Source organism: Chiloscyllium plagiosum, unplaced genomic scaffold (assembly GCF_037043375.1).
Source record: "Chiloscyllium plagiosum isolate Xiang-an unplaced genomic scaffold, Cpla_swu_hap1 HiC_scaffold_53X, whole genome shotgun sequence".
Taxonomy (NCBI): domain Eukaryota; kingdom Metazoa; phylum Chordata; class Chondrichthyes; order Orectolobiformes; family Hemiscylliidae; genus Chiloscyllium; species Chiloscyllium plagiosum.
This window is the reverse complement of record NW_028270191.1, coordinates 17,463,456-17,478,370: the sequence shown is the minus strand read 5'-3', so window position 1 is coordinate 17,478,370 and position 14,915 is coordinate 17,463,456. Positions and strand designations below refer to the sequence as shown.

Here is a 14,915-nt window from a genome sequence, read left to right as displayed (position 1 = left end):
TAAGTAAAACTTTAAAGAGTTAGGATAGGAGTGATATGTCTGTAAAAAGGATAGCATTGGGTTTAAACTTTCATAGTATTTGTTTTGCTGTTGGTGTTAAGATTTAACTGTCTATATATATGTGTGGCTTTGTTTGTTTCTTCTGTGCAATAAATTTATTTGTTTGCTACAGTACTTTTTTTTAAAAAAAGAATCCCCACAGTGTGGAAACAGGCCATTCGGCCCAACAAGTCCACACCATACTCCAAACAGCATCTCACCCAGACCCAACCTCCTACTCTATCCCTCTAGTCCTGCATTGCCCATGGCCAATGCACCTAACATACACACCCCTGAACAGTAAAGGCAATTTGGCATGGCCGATCCACCTAAACTGCACATCTTTGGACTGTGGGAGGAAACTGGAGCACCCAGAGGAAGCCCATGCAGATATGGAGAGAATGTGCAAACTCCACACAGTCACTCGAGGCCGGCCTCAAATCTGGGTGTTTGGTGCTGTGAGGCAGCAGTGCTAACCACTGATGCACCGTGCCACCTCTGTACATCTACAGCCGTGTGTGAATATGTTTCAGTGACTAATTGCTATATCAACCAACTACAAACATTAAACATTTGATTTATCAAGCTAGATTTCCTTCCAGGATCTGATTTATTCAGTATTACCATCAGCTGGAATAATCACATGCACACAACTGACAATGGGTTTTGGAAGTCTGTAAGACTTGGATGATGTATAGTGACACCACTTTGCAAAAGCATTAAGTTATTTCATTAGATTTTCTATTTGTATCAATATGACTCATAATAAAGTAGCTGGTACTGGCCTGACAGTTAGTCAAGAAAATGCAAAATTTTTAAAACACTTTGAATATAATTTTAGCAATAGTTAAAGCCCTTAAATGCTATAAGTCTCGTATGCAATTATAAAGGGCTTAATAAAAACAGAATGTTGCATGTTTGTAGATTTCAGGGGCAGGATCTTCCTCCGTACTCCTGGAGGTTTAGCGGTGATCATGGAGAGGGCAGACGCCAGCCTGTTGAATACTTGATCACTAAGTGATTTCCCAATGCTATTTTGCCAAATGCAGTTAGGTAAATATTGGTGACTGTATTCTAGTAAGTCAAATTTTATTTATATTGTATTTTGGAATAAAATTATGGCAATGTAAATTGATTAAGTACTAGCATATGTGTTCCCAGAGCAGGGAAACATTACTAGAACTCAAAACTTAAATTGATAATACCTTTAATGTAATTATGCCAATAACCAATTCCCTTTACTTTACTTCAAACATTACAATATTTCAAGGGAAGCAGCAGTATTCCTATTCAGAATATGGATGAACAGGCTAGGACTTTTAAAATTTCACTTGCATACAGCCTAATCCCACTCCTCAGGCAACTAAAGCAAAGTGTAGTGATAAATATTTTATATCCAACATTGTGATCATCACAGCTAAGTGGAGGGGGAAACCTGCAGGATAAAGAAATGAATTCTTCGTTTCAAATAAAATAACTGAATACTGATTCAATCTCAAAAAGCAGATAACTGTTTAAAATTTTCTCCTGTGGTTTGTGTTATCCACTCTCCAAGTATACATTTTAATTCACTTAGCACTGTCAATTATTCTCCATACGATATAACTGGGTCATTAACTTTTGCTTGCTCAGCTGACAAAACATTGTTATCATAGCACCTTCAACACCCTTCCTGGGAGAAAGAACCCAATAGCTGAACATGGTGGGAAATACTTTTAAAGCCAGAGACCAACATGAATGCATTGGTGGAATAAAATGCAGTATGCACCATTATGGAATCCGAATGATGAACTTCATTATATCAATTATTTGGTGAATTACAATACAACTATCAGAGTGAGATTTCAAGGCTTTAACAAAGTCCTTCTATTTCCAAAGGATATCTAAACATCATTGCATGAATTTAGTACTCTTTAGCAAAGATAGTTGAGTAGCCTGGTAGCTTAGAGTCATAGAGATGTACAGCACAGAAACAGACCCTTCAATCCAACTCGTCCATGCCGACCAGATATTCCAATCTAATCTAGTCCCATTTGCCAGCACTTGGCCCATATCCCTCCAAACCCTTCCTATTCATATACCCATCCAGATGTCTCTTTATCAGGGCGGCTCAGTGGTTAGCACTGCTGCCTCAGCTCCAGGGTCCCAGGTTCGATTCCAGCCTCAGGCGACGGTCTGTGAGGAGTTTGCACATTCTTCCAGTGTCTGCGTGGGTTTCCCCCAGGTGCTCCCATTTCCTCCCACAGTCCAAAGATGTGCAGGTCGGGTGAATTTGCTATGCTAAATTGCCCCATAGTGTTAGATCAATTAGTCAGAGGAAATGGGTCTGGGTATGTTACTCTTCAGAGGGTCAGTGTTGACTGGTTGGGCCGAAGGGCCTGTTTCCACACTGTAGGGAATCTAATCTAAAAAAAAATGTTGCAATTGTACCAACCTCCATCACTTCCTCTGGCAGCTCATTCCATACATACCATCTCTGCATGCAAATGTTGCCCCGTAGGTCTCTTTTATATCTTTCCCCTCTCACCTTAAACCTATGATCTCTTGTTCTGGACTCCCCCACCCCAGGGAAATGACTTTGTCTATCTATCCTGTCCATGCCCATCATGATTTTATAAACCTCTATAAGGTCACCCCTCAGCCTCCGACTTTCCAAGGAAAAACAGCCCCAGCCTGTTCAACCTCTCCCTATAGCTCAAATCCTCCAACCTTGGCAACATCCTTGCAAAGTGGCCAAACTAACGTCCTGTACAGCCACAACATGACCTCCCAACTTCTGTACTCAATACGCTCACCAATAAAGGAAAGCATACCAAACAACTTCTTCACTATCCTATCTACCTGCGACTCCACTTTCAAGGAGCTACGAACCGGCACTCCAAGGTCTCTTTGTTCAGCAACACTCGCAAGGGCCTTACCATTAAATGTCGAAGTCCTGCTAAGATTAGCCAGAAATTTGACAATTGCATGACTTATCTCGGGCCATAATCTGGGATTTGGATTACCAGGTGCTGGGGATTTGTAAACTCTTAATTCCATCAATTTTCCCAACACCATTTCCCCACAACTATTCATTACCTTCAGTTCTGTTCTCCATGGACCAAGTGTTGCGCAACATTTTGGGGATGTTACTTGTGTCCCCCTTTGTGATGATAGAAGCAACATACGTGGTTAATTGGTCTGCCATCTCTTTGTCCCGCATGAGAACTTTTCCTGTTTCTAATTGTAATTGTTCTCACTAATCCTTTTTTTCCTCTTCACATACCCCATTTTCCCTTTTTTATCAATCCTTTTGTTGAAACCTAAACTACTCCTAGTCTTTGGACCTGCTGCTTTTTTTTAAAGCCAATTTGTACGCCACTTCTTTGGATCCAGTCCTATCCATAATATGGCTTGTTAGCCATTGCTGGGCCACCTTTTGTGTTTTATTTTGTCAGACAGGATGAAACAACTATTGCAGTTCCTCCAGGTGCTATTTAAATGTTTGTCATTTCTTTCAATAATGTTCCCTCATTTGTTGCAGCCTGTTCTTGCCTCTGCCATTGTAATTTCCTCACTTTAGAATTAAGTCCCCAGTCTTCCAATCAGTTCTTCACTCTTGCGCAAGGGCGCCTCACATCTATATTGACAATTATTCCATTCTTGTGAAGGAATTAAAATTTTAGAATTAAATTGCCATTGTCCAACAGAACTATTGCCACTTTTGGAATATTATGTGCAATTTTGGTCACCCTCCTATTGGAATGATGCTATGAAGCTTGAAAGGGCTCAGAAAAGATCCACACGGATGTTGCCAGGGTCGGACGGCCTGAGCGACAGGGAGAGGCCAAACAGACTGGGGCTGCTTCTCCCTGTGTACCAGAGGCTGAGGGGTGACCCCAGTTACATTTATAAAATCATGAGTTGTATGGGTAGGGTAAATAGACAAGGTCCCCTCCCTAGGATGGGGGAGCCCAGAACGAGAGGGCAATAGGTTTAGGGTGGGAAGGTAAGACTTAAAAGCGGCCTAAGGGCAACCTTTTAAAAATAAAAATGGATCCACTTTCAGTAACGTGACAGAGATATTGCTGTTTGCATCAGGGGCGCAACAAGAGCAAAACCACAGAATGACTAAATTATTTGAGGTTTGCAATTTGCTGACCAGACAAAAATACGTCCCAATTTATAGCATTGATTTTTGAAGCATACAAACATTTGAATCATGTCTCTGCCCAGGGAAAATCAAAGAAATATTTTAAAATTTTGTCACAATATCAGTTAGTTATAAGTGTCTAAAATAGGACTACAGAAATCATGTTTTTATTATAGATGGCAGAGGTGGAATAAGTTAAAAATCACACAACACCAAGTTTAGTCCAAAAGGTTTATTTGGAAGCACTAAATTTCAGAGTGCCACTCCTTCTTCAGATGGTTGTGGAGTAGGACCATAAGACACACAATTTATTCCAAAAGATTACACTGTCATGCAAGTGAAATGATATATTTAACAAAGTGTTTGGGCTCCTCAACCTAGGGCTTGTCCATCCATCCACTTTTTTCCCTCCTTTTCCTTTGTTTTAAAAGATTTTACAAGTTTTTTTTCCCCAAAAGAATACTTATCTTGGAACAGCTGAGAGCCAGAGCAGACCGGGCTAGAGGCCTGGAGCAGAGTCGGAACGGTTGTTGGGCTGGGTATCAGCACGGGTGGTCAGCAGCTTGCAAGGCTGGTCAGACCATGTAATTTGTTTGTCTGACTATAACATTTATCCTTTTAACTATGTCTTTTTTCTAACTTATACCATGAATCACTAAGGTAATGTAACTTTTTTCTTCTTTATTTCTTTGTATCTAAGATTTGTACCGAGGTACTTTGTACTTAAGATGGTGCCATGAGAGGCAACATTGTAAACTTTTCATTGTACTCCTGTACTTGACAATATATGACAATAAAGGATATTCAATTCTATTTACTTTAAGAAAGTGACTTGCGTAAGCATCAAATTAATGTTGGGAAACAAATCACGTTCCTTCCATTCCAAGCACATGACATGTCAGTATGCAGCATATTTAGCCCAAGTACATTGCTACTAGCTACAAAGTTAAATATCATCTGTACTCCATGTCTCAAGCATTCCCCAATGCAACACCATGACTTTTTCCACTTCTCAAACCAGCCTGCATGTGGCCTCTCTAATTAAGATTGCTGGTTTCAAATTCATTTGACAAATTGAAAAGAATATTTTTCAATCCTTCAATTGTGCTACATCTGTACCAGCTGGTAGTTATGGAGCAGGGTGCACTGTAAATTTTGGTTTTGCCAACGCCACTTGTGATTTGCTTTGCCAATGAATAAAAAAGGTGCTGAGCAAAGACCAAAACTCCTACGGTAATGCAATGAAAATAATTTTTCTTCTTGGGGTGGGGAGGTGGGAGAACAGGCTGCATTTTTGCCCATCTATTGGTATCAATCATGTATTTTGAAACCAGTGTTTGTATGTAGTAACAGGTTCCCTCCTTGGAACAATATTGATAAGGCAGTTGGGTTTCAGCTTTCGTTGCTACTTTATTGAATTCAATTTCACAAATGCTGGGATTTGAACTCAGCTACTGTTCCTTCAAATCCTATGTACAACCCATGTTCTACTATTTAACATTCTGACAGCTGCATAATAATTTTCTGTACAAAGACAGTGCTTTTGCAAGGATAGAGTGCACTCACATGAAAAGAGTGTGTCCAAATATATTTACTTTTTAACTGACCCAATGACTATAAAGTGTAATGGGATCATTCCCAAAGACTTTTCATGCCTGGTATTTTTTCCAGAACAAACTGCCATCAGACCCAACTGACATCTTTTAGATTCTTATTAGACTGCTTCATTTCAACAGTGACAAAATCTACCAAATGTGGTGAAACACATTGCTGACATCCATTGCAGAACCAACTGTTGTAAAAGCTTTTCTCGGTTTGATACTTAATGAGAGAACAACGCACTGCCACAATGTTCTTTTCACTTACTAGTGCAATCTCAATTTGATAGCAATCCACTATCAGATTAGTAATCATGTGTTTCCACCACATTCAGCAGATTTTGTTTAATCGTTGTAATAGTTATGTCATTCACATGGGAAAATAAAATCTAGTTTTATGCTAATATTATCACATTGTGGTCTGGATATTCAAATGTCAGCAATGCTCAAAAGACTACAAAGTATCAGCTCATGTTCAGTTGGTGGAGAAGGAAAAAATGTGGCTACACAAAGATGAGAATTTTGAGATGGTATAAAAACATAAGAACAGGAGCAGACTATTCAGCCCCTTGAGTCTGTCCCATCATTTAACAAAATCATGTCTGATCTATGGCAGAACTCCATTTAGCTGCTTTTGGCCCATATCCCTTAATACCTTGGCTTAATAAAATTTTACATCAAGTTTAAAATTAACAATTAATCTCACTTCAATTCTCACTGGTGAGAGGTCCAAACCTCTACCACCCTCTGTGTGTAGAAGTGCTTCCTAACATTTCTCCTGAATGGTCTGGCCCTAATTCTCAGACTCTGTCCTTTAGTTCCAGAATCCCAACTAGCGGCAATAGTTTATCTTTATCTACCCTGTCTTTTTCTATTAAATATACTGAAGACCACGATTACATCATCCTATAACCTTCTAAACTCTAGAGAAAACAGGCCTAATTTGGATAATCTCTCCTGATGACTTAACCCCTGAAGTCCAGGTGCCATTCCTGTAAACCTACGTTGTACTGCCTCCAAGATCAATACATCCATCCTTACTAAGGTGTGGTGCCTACATCTGCTCACAAGTCAGGTGTAACCAGGATTTTATACAACTGCACCCTTGTACTTCAGTCCTCTAGATGGAAAGACCAGTCTTCTTTATTATTTTCTGCACCTGTTCGGGCTTAGTAAGCCATCGCAATCAGTGCTTTTTAAGAGATTCTTTCTTGCTCTAAAAACACAAAGCATCAGATTAAAATTTCTGGCATGCGAGAGGATAGGTATTCTCAATGAGGAATCAGGAAACTGTATTAAAGACGCCGTGGAAATAGAATGCAGCTCGGTTAACAGAACATAATCTAGACAGCTGATCTTCTCCAAAGTCAGGTTAATGAACCGTTTAAAACAAAAATTCTAGCAATGAAATGCGGTATATTTAAACCTTGACAACTAACAATGAGAGAATAGGGAGAGATCTTGCAATTCATCATCGTATAATTGGTCAATTGTTTCCTTTGTTTGTTTACTTGGTTGACCCTTTTTTGGCTGTGTTTTACTCCCACTCATTATTCATCCATCTAGTAACTCTATAGGCTCAAGGTGGTTTGAGGATGACATACCTAAGTACAAACATTCCAAATGCTTTATGGAGGACATGGCAATCTAGTATCTGATTCAGGTACATCTGCAGTATTTGGCAGTATTGTTACTAATCGACAAGCCAGAGGGACAGATGCCACTGGGAGTTTCCACTCAACTCGAGAAAATCTTAAAAGCAAGTTCCCATTGGTGGCTCAGGCTAGACAAGCAAAAAGTGGTTTACCAGAGCAGAACTTGACATTCACAAGCCTCAGCTTTGTCAAATATGCCTAAGCTTCCTGTATTTGGGTAACTGGTATGTAAATTGCCCACTAATTTGAAAACTTGAACGTGGTGATTGATTTCCCCAAGGGTCAGATAGCTGGATGACCAAAACCACGACTCTAGTAAACTTTCTTTCATTGACATTAATGTCTCCATTAATTCAATACTTACTTTTTCTAGAATTTGCTCTTTTCTCATCTATCTTGTCTGTCTGCACACTTTTAGCAGATGTTACTTCACTGATTTACTCAATTTGTATCTTTCATCGATTTTTTAAAATTTCAAGCAATATATAATGGGTTACAGATGGAAATAGCAGAAGACATACAGCAGCTAACATAATATGCAATATTGCTCAAAAGACTTAAGAATTAGTGGAGAGAATAAGAAAATAATGGGCTGACAACTAAGGAGGATGTAAATGGGATTAAACACGTTTATATCTGCTATAAAAGTTCTTCAAAATGGCTAAATAGAATACATGATACATGTTTCCTAGTTTTGTTATGATGTGTATTTTAGTTACAGTATTTATTTAATTCTATTGCAAAGTGTCACAGTTCACAGAAGAACCAAATTTAAGTTGTCTACTGGAGATCTGTGGAGCCATTTAATTTAAGGACCTTCCTATTTTGTACACTTCCAACAATTCTCTGCTCCACGTCAATAACAAAAAAGTGTGTTGGAGAACAAAATAATACTCTAATCAAAGGCAATATTCTTTTCTTCAATTTTCTTCTTCCTTTGGGGATGTGCATAGATTTGTTAGGATCACACATGCAAAGCAGTTTTCAATTATGTTTTAATGCAAAAGTTCCTTACGTTTTATTCTGTGAATGCAATATATCAGAATACTGGATAAAGGCTGAGTGTGCAATACCTAAATAGTTCCATGCACACTCCGTTCGTGTGAATGAGGGAATTGACAACAATTGACAAACCCTCACACAAATCATGCTGGTACTTTAGTTGACAAGTTGTCAAAAATGCAGTGCCTGATCTAGCAGTTAAAAAGCATAAAATGCTCCCAGACAGCAGATGTACAACTGGTTCAAATCAACAGAAATTAGAACATGGTCAAATTAGAAATCATATCACCAGTGTTAATGTATAAACATGTATCAAAATAATACAATTACCCATAAAACTAATGCTAGTGTTTGAGTGACCAAGTTACAGCTGTATCCAAATTTCAACCCTTCTGGTATTACAAAGTAAACTGCTGGAAATCTGAAATGAAGACAACATATACTGGAAATAGTCAGGAGGTCTTGCAGTGAGAAACAAAATTAATGTTTCAGATCAAGGGCCTTTCTTCAGCTTCTGAAGCAGAAGGTACATTACCTAAAATGTTAATTTGACTTTCCCCTCCATCGATCCACCCTTTTGGTATTGTCTTAACCCTCAATCCATTTTTCAAAAGGCAACTGCTTAAAAATTTAAATAATTAAATGTGATAGACACCAACATATTTTTTTATGTTCACCCTTGTTCTCGAGTTAGCACACAACTTCTGATGGCTATCCAGCTGCAAGTCAATTGGGTGAAGGGCAGGTTCTGGCTCTGCTATAGTGGAATATAAATTAAGGATGGAGATCAAACCTTTTTAAATAATTTGCAACTAAAACCACTTTCTCCTTGACCTTTCAATTTTGAGATGTCCTTTGAAAAAGAGTACTATCCACCGATAATTGACAAATAAAACCAGATGCAGGAGGTCTGGCAGCATCTGTGGAGAGACACTGACTTCGGAACTGACAATTTCACACAACAGTATCTCTTGTGGATCACAGAGCTATTACAAAGGCTACAATCCAATTAAAGAGGAAAGGTGACAAAAGGTGAAACAAAAAAGGCATCCATTGGCATGTTAGTATTAAGCGATTAAAAATCACACCCTTGGCAAATTGGCAGCTTTATTCATTTTCCCTACTGTTTGTTATGTGACCAATTTTCTTTATGTGTTAAACATCAAAGAAACAGTTTTTGTCTTGAATGTGACAGTTCTTCAGCTGGCTGGGTCAGGTGGTTTCTCATCAGTAATATTAATTCAAGGGTTGACAGAAGTCCAGCAATGTTCTAGATTTTGACATATAATTTTAACACATTGCCTTATGATGTCTGTGACTTTGAACAGAGTGCTGGGAGTTGGGGGAAAGAAGTGCTCCTTTCGGATTAACGAGTTCAATTTGCGGCGAGACATCGAACAATTCTTCCGCCGCCTTCGCCTCCGCGCCTACTTCTTCAACCAGGATTCTCGCCCACCCTCTGACGACCCCTTCTCCCGCCTCCAACATACCCCATCCACCTGGACACCCTGTGCTGGCCTCTTACCCACCCTCTATCTCTTCATAGCCAACTGCCGCCGTGACATTAACCGCCTCAACCTCTTCACCCCTCTCACCCACTCCAACCTCTCACCCTCGGAACGTGTAGCCCTCCACTCCCTCTGTTCTAATCCCAACCTCACCATCAAACCGGCAGACAAGGGAGGCGCGGTGGTAGTTTGGTGCACCGATCTTTACACCGCTGAGGCTAAACTCCAGCTCGCGGACACCTCCTCCTACTGCCCCCTTGACCATGACCCCACCTCCCACCACCAAACCATCATCTCCCAGACCATCCATAACCTCATCACCTCAGGGGATCTGCCATCCACCGCCTCCAACCTTATTGTCCCACAACCCCGCACCGCCCGTTTCTACCTCCTGCGCAAAATCCACAAACCTGACTGCCCCGGCCAACCCATTGTCTCAGCCTGCTCCTGCCCCACCGAACTCACCTTTGCATACCTCTACACGGTCCTGTCCCCCTTAGTCCAAGAACTCCCCACCTACGTTCGGGACACCACCCACGCCCTCCACCTCCTCCATGATTTTCGCTTCCCCGGTCCCCAACGCCTTATCTTCACCATGGACATCCAGTCCCTGTATAGCTCCATCCCCCATCACGAAGGACGCAAAGCCCTCCGCTTCTTCCTTTCCCGCCATACCAACCAGTACCCTTCCACTGAACACCCTCCTTCGACTGACTGAACTGGTCCTCACTCTGAACAACTTCTCTTTCCAATCCTCCCACTTCCTCTAAACCAAAGGAGTAGCCATGGGCACCCGCATGGGCCCCAGCTATGCCTGCCTCTTCGTAGGATATGTGGAACAGTCCATCTTCTGCAGCTACACTGGCACCACCCCCACCTTTTCCTCCGCTACATCGATGACTGTATTGGCGCTGTCTCGCGCTCCCACGAGGAGATTGAACAGTTCATCCACTTTACCAACACCTTCCACCCCGACCTCAAATTTACCTGGACCGCCTCAGACCCCTCCCTCCCCTTCCTAGACCTCTCCATTTCTATCCCGGGCAACCAAATCAACACGGACATTTACTATAAACCGACCGACTCCCACAGCTACCTAGACTACACCTCCTCCCACCCTGCCCCCTGTAAAAACGCCATCCCATATTCCCAATTCCTTCGTCTCCGTCGCATCTGCTCCCAGGAGGACCAGTTCCAAAACCGTACAACCCAGATGGCCTCCTTCTTCAAGGACCGCAATTTCCCCACAGACGTGGTAAACGATGCTCTCCACTGCATCTCCTCCACTTCCCGCTCCTCCGCCCTTGAGCCCCGCCCCTCCAATTGCCACCAGGACAGAACCCCACTGGTCCTCACCTACCACCCCACCAACCTCCATATACATCGTATCATCCGTCGTCATTTCCGCCACCTCCAAACAGACCCCACCACCAGGGATATATTTCCCTCCCCTCCCCTATCAGCGTTCCGAAAAGACCGCTCCCTCCGTGACTCCCTCGTCAGGTCCACACCCCCCACCAACCCAAACTCCACTCCCGGCACCTTCCCCTGTAACCGCAAGAAATGCAAAACTTGCGCCCACACCTCCCCCCCTTACTTCCCTCCAAGGCCCCAAAAGATCCTTCCATATCCGCCACAAATTCACCTGCACCTCCACACACATCATTTACTGCATCCGCTGCACCCGATGTGGCCTCCTCTATATTGGGGAGACAGGCCGCCTACTTGTGGAACATTTCAGAGAACACCTCTGGGACACCCGGACCAACCAACCCAACCACCCCGTGGCTCAACACTTCAACTCCCCCTCCCACTCCACCAAGGACATGCAGGTCCTTGGCCTCCTCCATCGCCAGACCATAGCAACACGACGGCTGGAGGAACAGCGCCTCATCTTCTGCCTAGGAACCCTCCAACCACAAAGGATGAACTCAGATTTCTCCAGTTTCCTCATTTCCCCTCCCCCCACCTTGTCTCAGTCCCAACCCTCGAACTCAGCACCATCTCCCTAACCTGCAATCTTCTTCCTGACCTCTCCGCCCCCACCCCCACTCTGGCCAATCACCCTCACCTTAACCTCCTTCCACCTATTGCATTTCCAATGCCCCTCCCCCAAGTCCCTCCTCCCTACCTTTTATCTTAGCCTGCTGGACACACTTTCCTCATTCCTGAAGAAGGGCTCATGCCCGAAATATCGATTCTCCTGCTCCTTGGATGCTGCCTGACCTGCTGCGCTTTTCCAGCAACACATTTTCAGCTCTGATTCTTACTCTACTACAGGGAAAAAAAATGAGCTGTTTGGTGAGAATCTGGTAAGTGGCCAAAGTTAATTTTATTCTTAAGATTCAAAATAGCATAGGAGCTTGTGGAAAGGTTAATAAATATTTTTATTGAATAATTAAGTAATTAATTTCAATACATTAAGGATGGCAGGGCAAGTGATGCATCATGGTTGCAACATGTGGGTGCTCCTGGATGCCAGTGTAGCTGAAAATGAACAGATAAGGGGATCCAGAGGGCAGCAACCTGTCTTAGTAATTGTCTAACAGGTGTGAGGCTATTTCTGCTTGTTTGGATGAGAGCAAGGGGTGCAGCATGGATGAACTAACTGACCAGGCATCGTGATACAGGAAGCCATTCCTTTTTGTACCCCGACTTGAATGTATTAGCAGTAGTCTATTATAGTGAGGGGAATTAACACTACCCTCTGAAGCAGAGAGAGAGAGTGCGCACATAAGAGAGAGAGAAAGGTATTTACATAGGAAATGATAAAACAGTGTGGCAGGAAAAGATAGAGAGTACAAATCTGAGAGTAAACCAGCAGGTAAAACTAGAAAGTACAAAACTAAAAAAAAAGGCCATCTGAACACATGTCGCAAGTAAAATAAAACAATGAACTAACAGCACAACCAGAAATGGATACATACAATCGGATAGCCATTACAGAGATGTGTTTGCAGGATGACACAGATCAGGATCTGAATACTGAAAGGTAAATGACATTTAGGAAGGAGAGGAAGCTAAGAAAGGTGGAGGGATGGTTCTGTTAATTAATGATGATATTATCGCAAAGAGAAGGATGACCTAAGTTCAGGAAAGCAGGATGCAGAAATAGTTTGGGTAGAGATAAAAGGCAAGATGTTACATGTGGGAGTGGTGTAAAAGCCTCCTAACAGTAACCACCTGGTAAGGTGGTCCATGGAAAAAGTGATTGGAGCCTGTCAGAAGGTACAGCAAAAATCATGGGGTTTTTAAATCGCCACAGACTGGAAAAATTAGACAGGCAAAGGTAGCCCGGATGAGAAGTTCATAAAAGGCTTTCTCAATAGTTTCACAGCACAGCATATTCTGGAGCCAACCTGAGGGCAGGCGATACAAACCTGGAATTACGCAATGAGATAAAATTAGTTAATGATTCCTTACTGAAGGCAACCCTAGACAGCAGCAATCATAATATGATTGAATTTTACATTTAGTTTAAGGGAGAGGAGTGGATCAAAGACAGGCCAATTAGGAGGGCATGCAAGCAGAACTGGCTAAAGTTAACTGGCAAAGTTGGTTAAGGGATAGGTCAATACAGGTGCAATGGCAGATACTGAAGGAGATATTTCAGAATGTGCAGAATAGATACATTCAAAGGAGAAAGAAAAAATCCTAAGGGGTAAATCCACCATCCATGGTTAATTTAAAAATTAGAGATAGTATTGACAATACATATTTGTGGATTAGAGAATTGGGGGAAAAAAAATGAAAGGTCTGCTATTGATAAAAGCTAATAAAATTTGGGAGAGAGGTTTCTGAAAAGAGACAAAGATTGTTTTAGGACCTATATTGCTAGATCAACAGAAAGCTTTGGAAGGGGCCTCTAATGTTCAAGTGGAAAAAAACAAGTTTGTAAAATCTCTCCTCATAGTTAATACCCTCCAAACCAGAAAACATCCTGGTAAACATTTTTCTGTACCCTTTCCAAAGCCTCAACATCCTTCTGGTAGTGTGATGACCAGAACTGTATGTAACATTCCAAAGGTGGCCTAACTAAAGTTCTATACAGCTGCAACATGACTTGCCAAAGGGTTCAGAAGGGAAACATAGGCTTGCAAATCAAAAGGACATGGTGGCATTGCAGGACAATGTTAGACAAATATATCCAGAGTGGGACAGAACATACAAGCATAAACAAAAAAGCAGCAAACAGGGACAAAGTGTGAAGAAAAAGGTATTAAAGTAAGATCAGTATCTCTTTATTTGAAAGGATGTAATATTTGGAACAAAACAAATGAATTAACCACACAAATAGAGCTTAATGGCTATGATATTATAGCTATTGCAGAAGGATCAGTGCTGGGTCCACTGCTTTTCGTCATTTATATAAATGATTTGGATGTGAACATAGGAGGTATGGTTAATAAGTTTGCAGATGACACATGTTGTGAAACCTGAAAGGGTGCAGACAAGATTTATAAGGATGTTGCCAAGGTTGGAGGGTTTGAGCTATGGGGAGAGGCTGAGGGATAACATTATAGAGGTTTATAAAGGATAGAGTAAATAGACAAGGTCTTTTCCCCAGGGTGGAGGAGTCCAAAATAGAGGGCAGAGGTTAAAGGTAAGAGGGGAAAAGGGAGTAAAGGGGCAACATTTTCACACAGAGGGTGGTGTGCATATGGAATGAGCTGCCAGAGGAAGTGATGGAGGCTGATACAGCTACAACATTTAAAAGGCATCTGGATCAGTATATGAATAGGAAGGGTTGAGAGGGATAGGGGCGAACTGCTGGCAAATGGGACTAGATTAGGTTGGGATATCTGGTTGGCATGGACAAGTTGGACCAAAGGGTCTGTTTACATGCTGTATATCTCTGTGACTATTAAGTGGTTACAAGGAGATCAAAGCTGGGGATTAAACATTCAGAGATAATGTGACCTTTCGAAAGGATGGGCAGACAGCAAGGATGATGATGTGGCTTTGTTAGTACAAGATGGAA

At 41.8% G+C, this 14,915-nt stretch overlaps 1 protein-coding gene across 6 annotated transcripts in view; it reads right to left on the bottom strand.

Annotated features, from left to right (window-relative positions):
* spats2 (spermatogenesis associated serine rich 2) overlaps positions 1–14,915 on the bottom strand; it is a 141,704-nt gene that overhangs the window by 28,978 nt on the left and 97,811 nt on the right. The window lies entirely within an intron of this gene.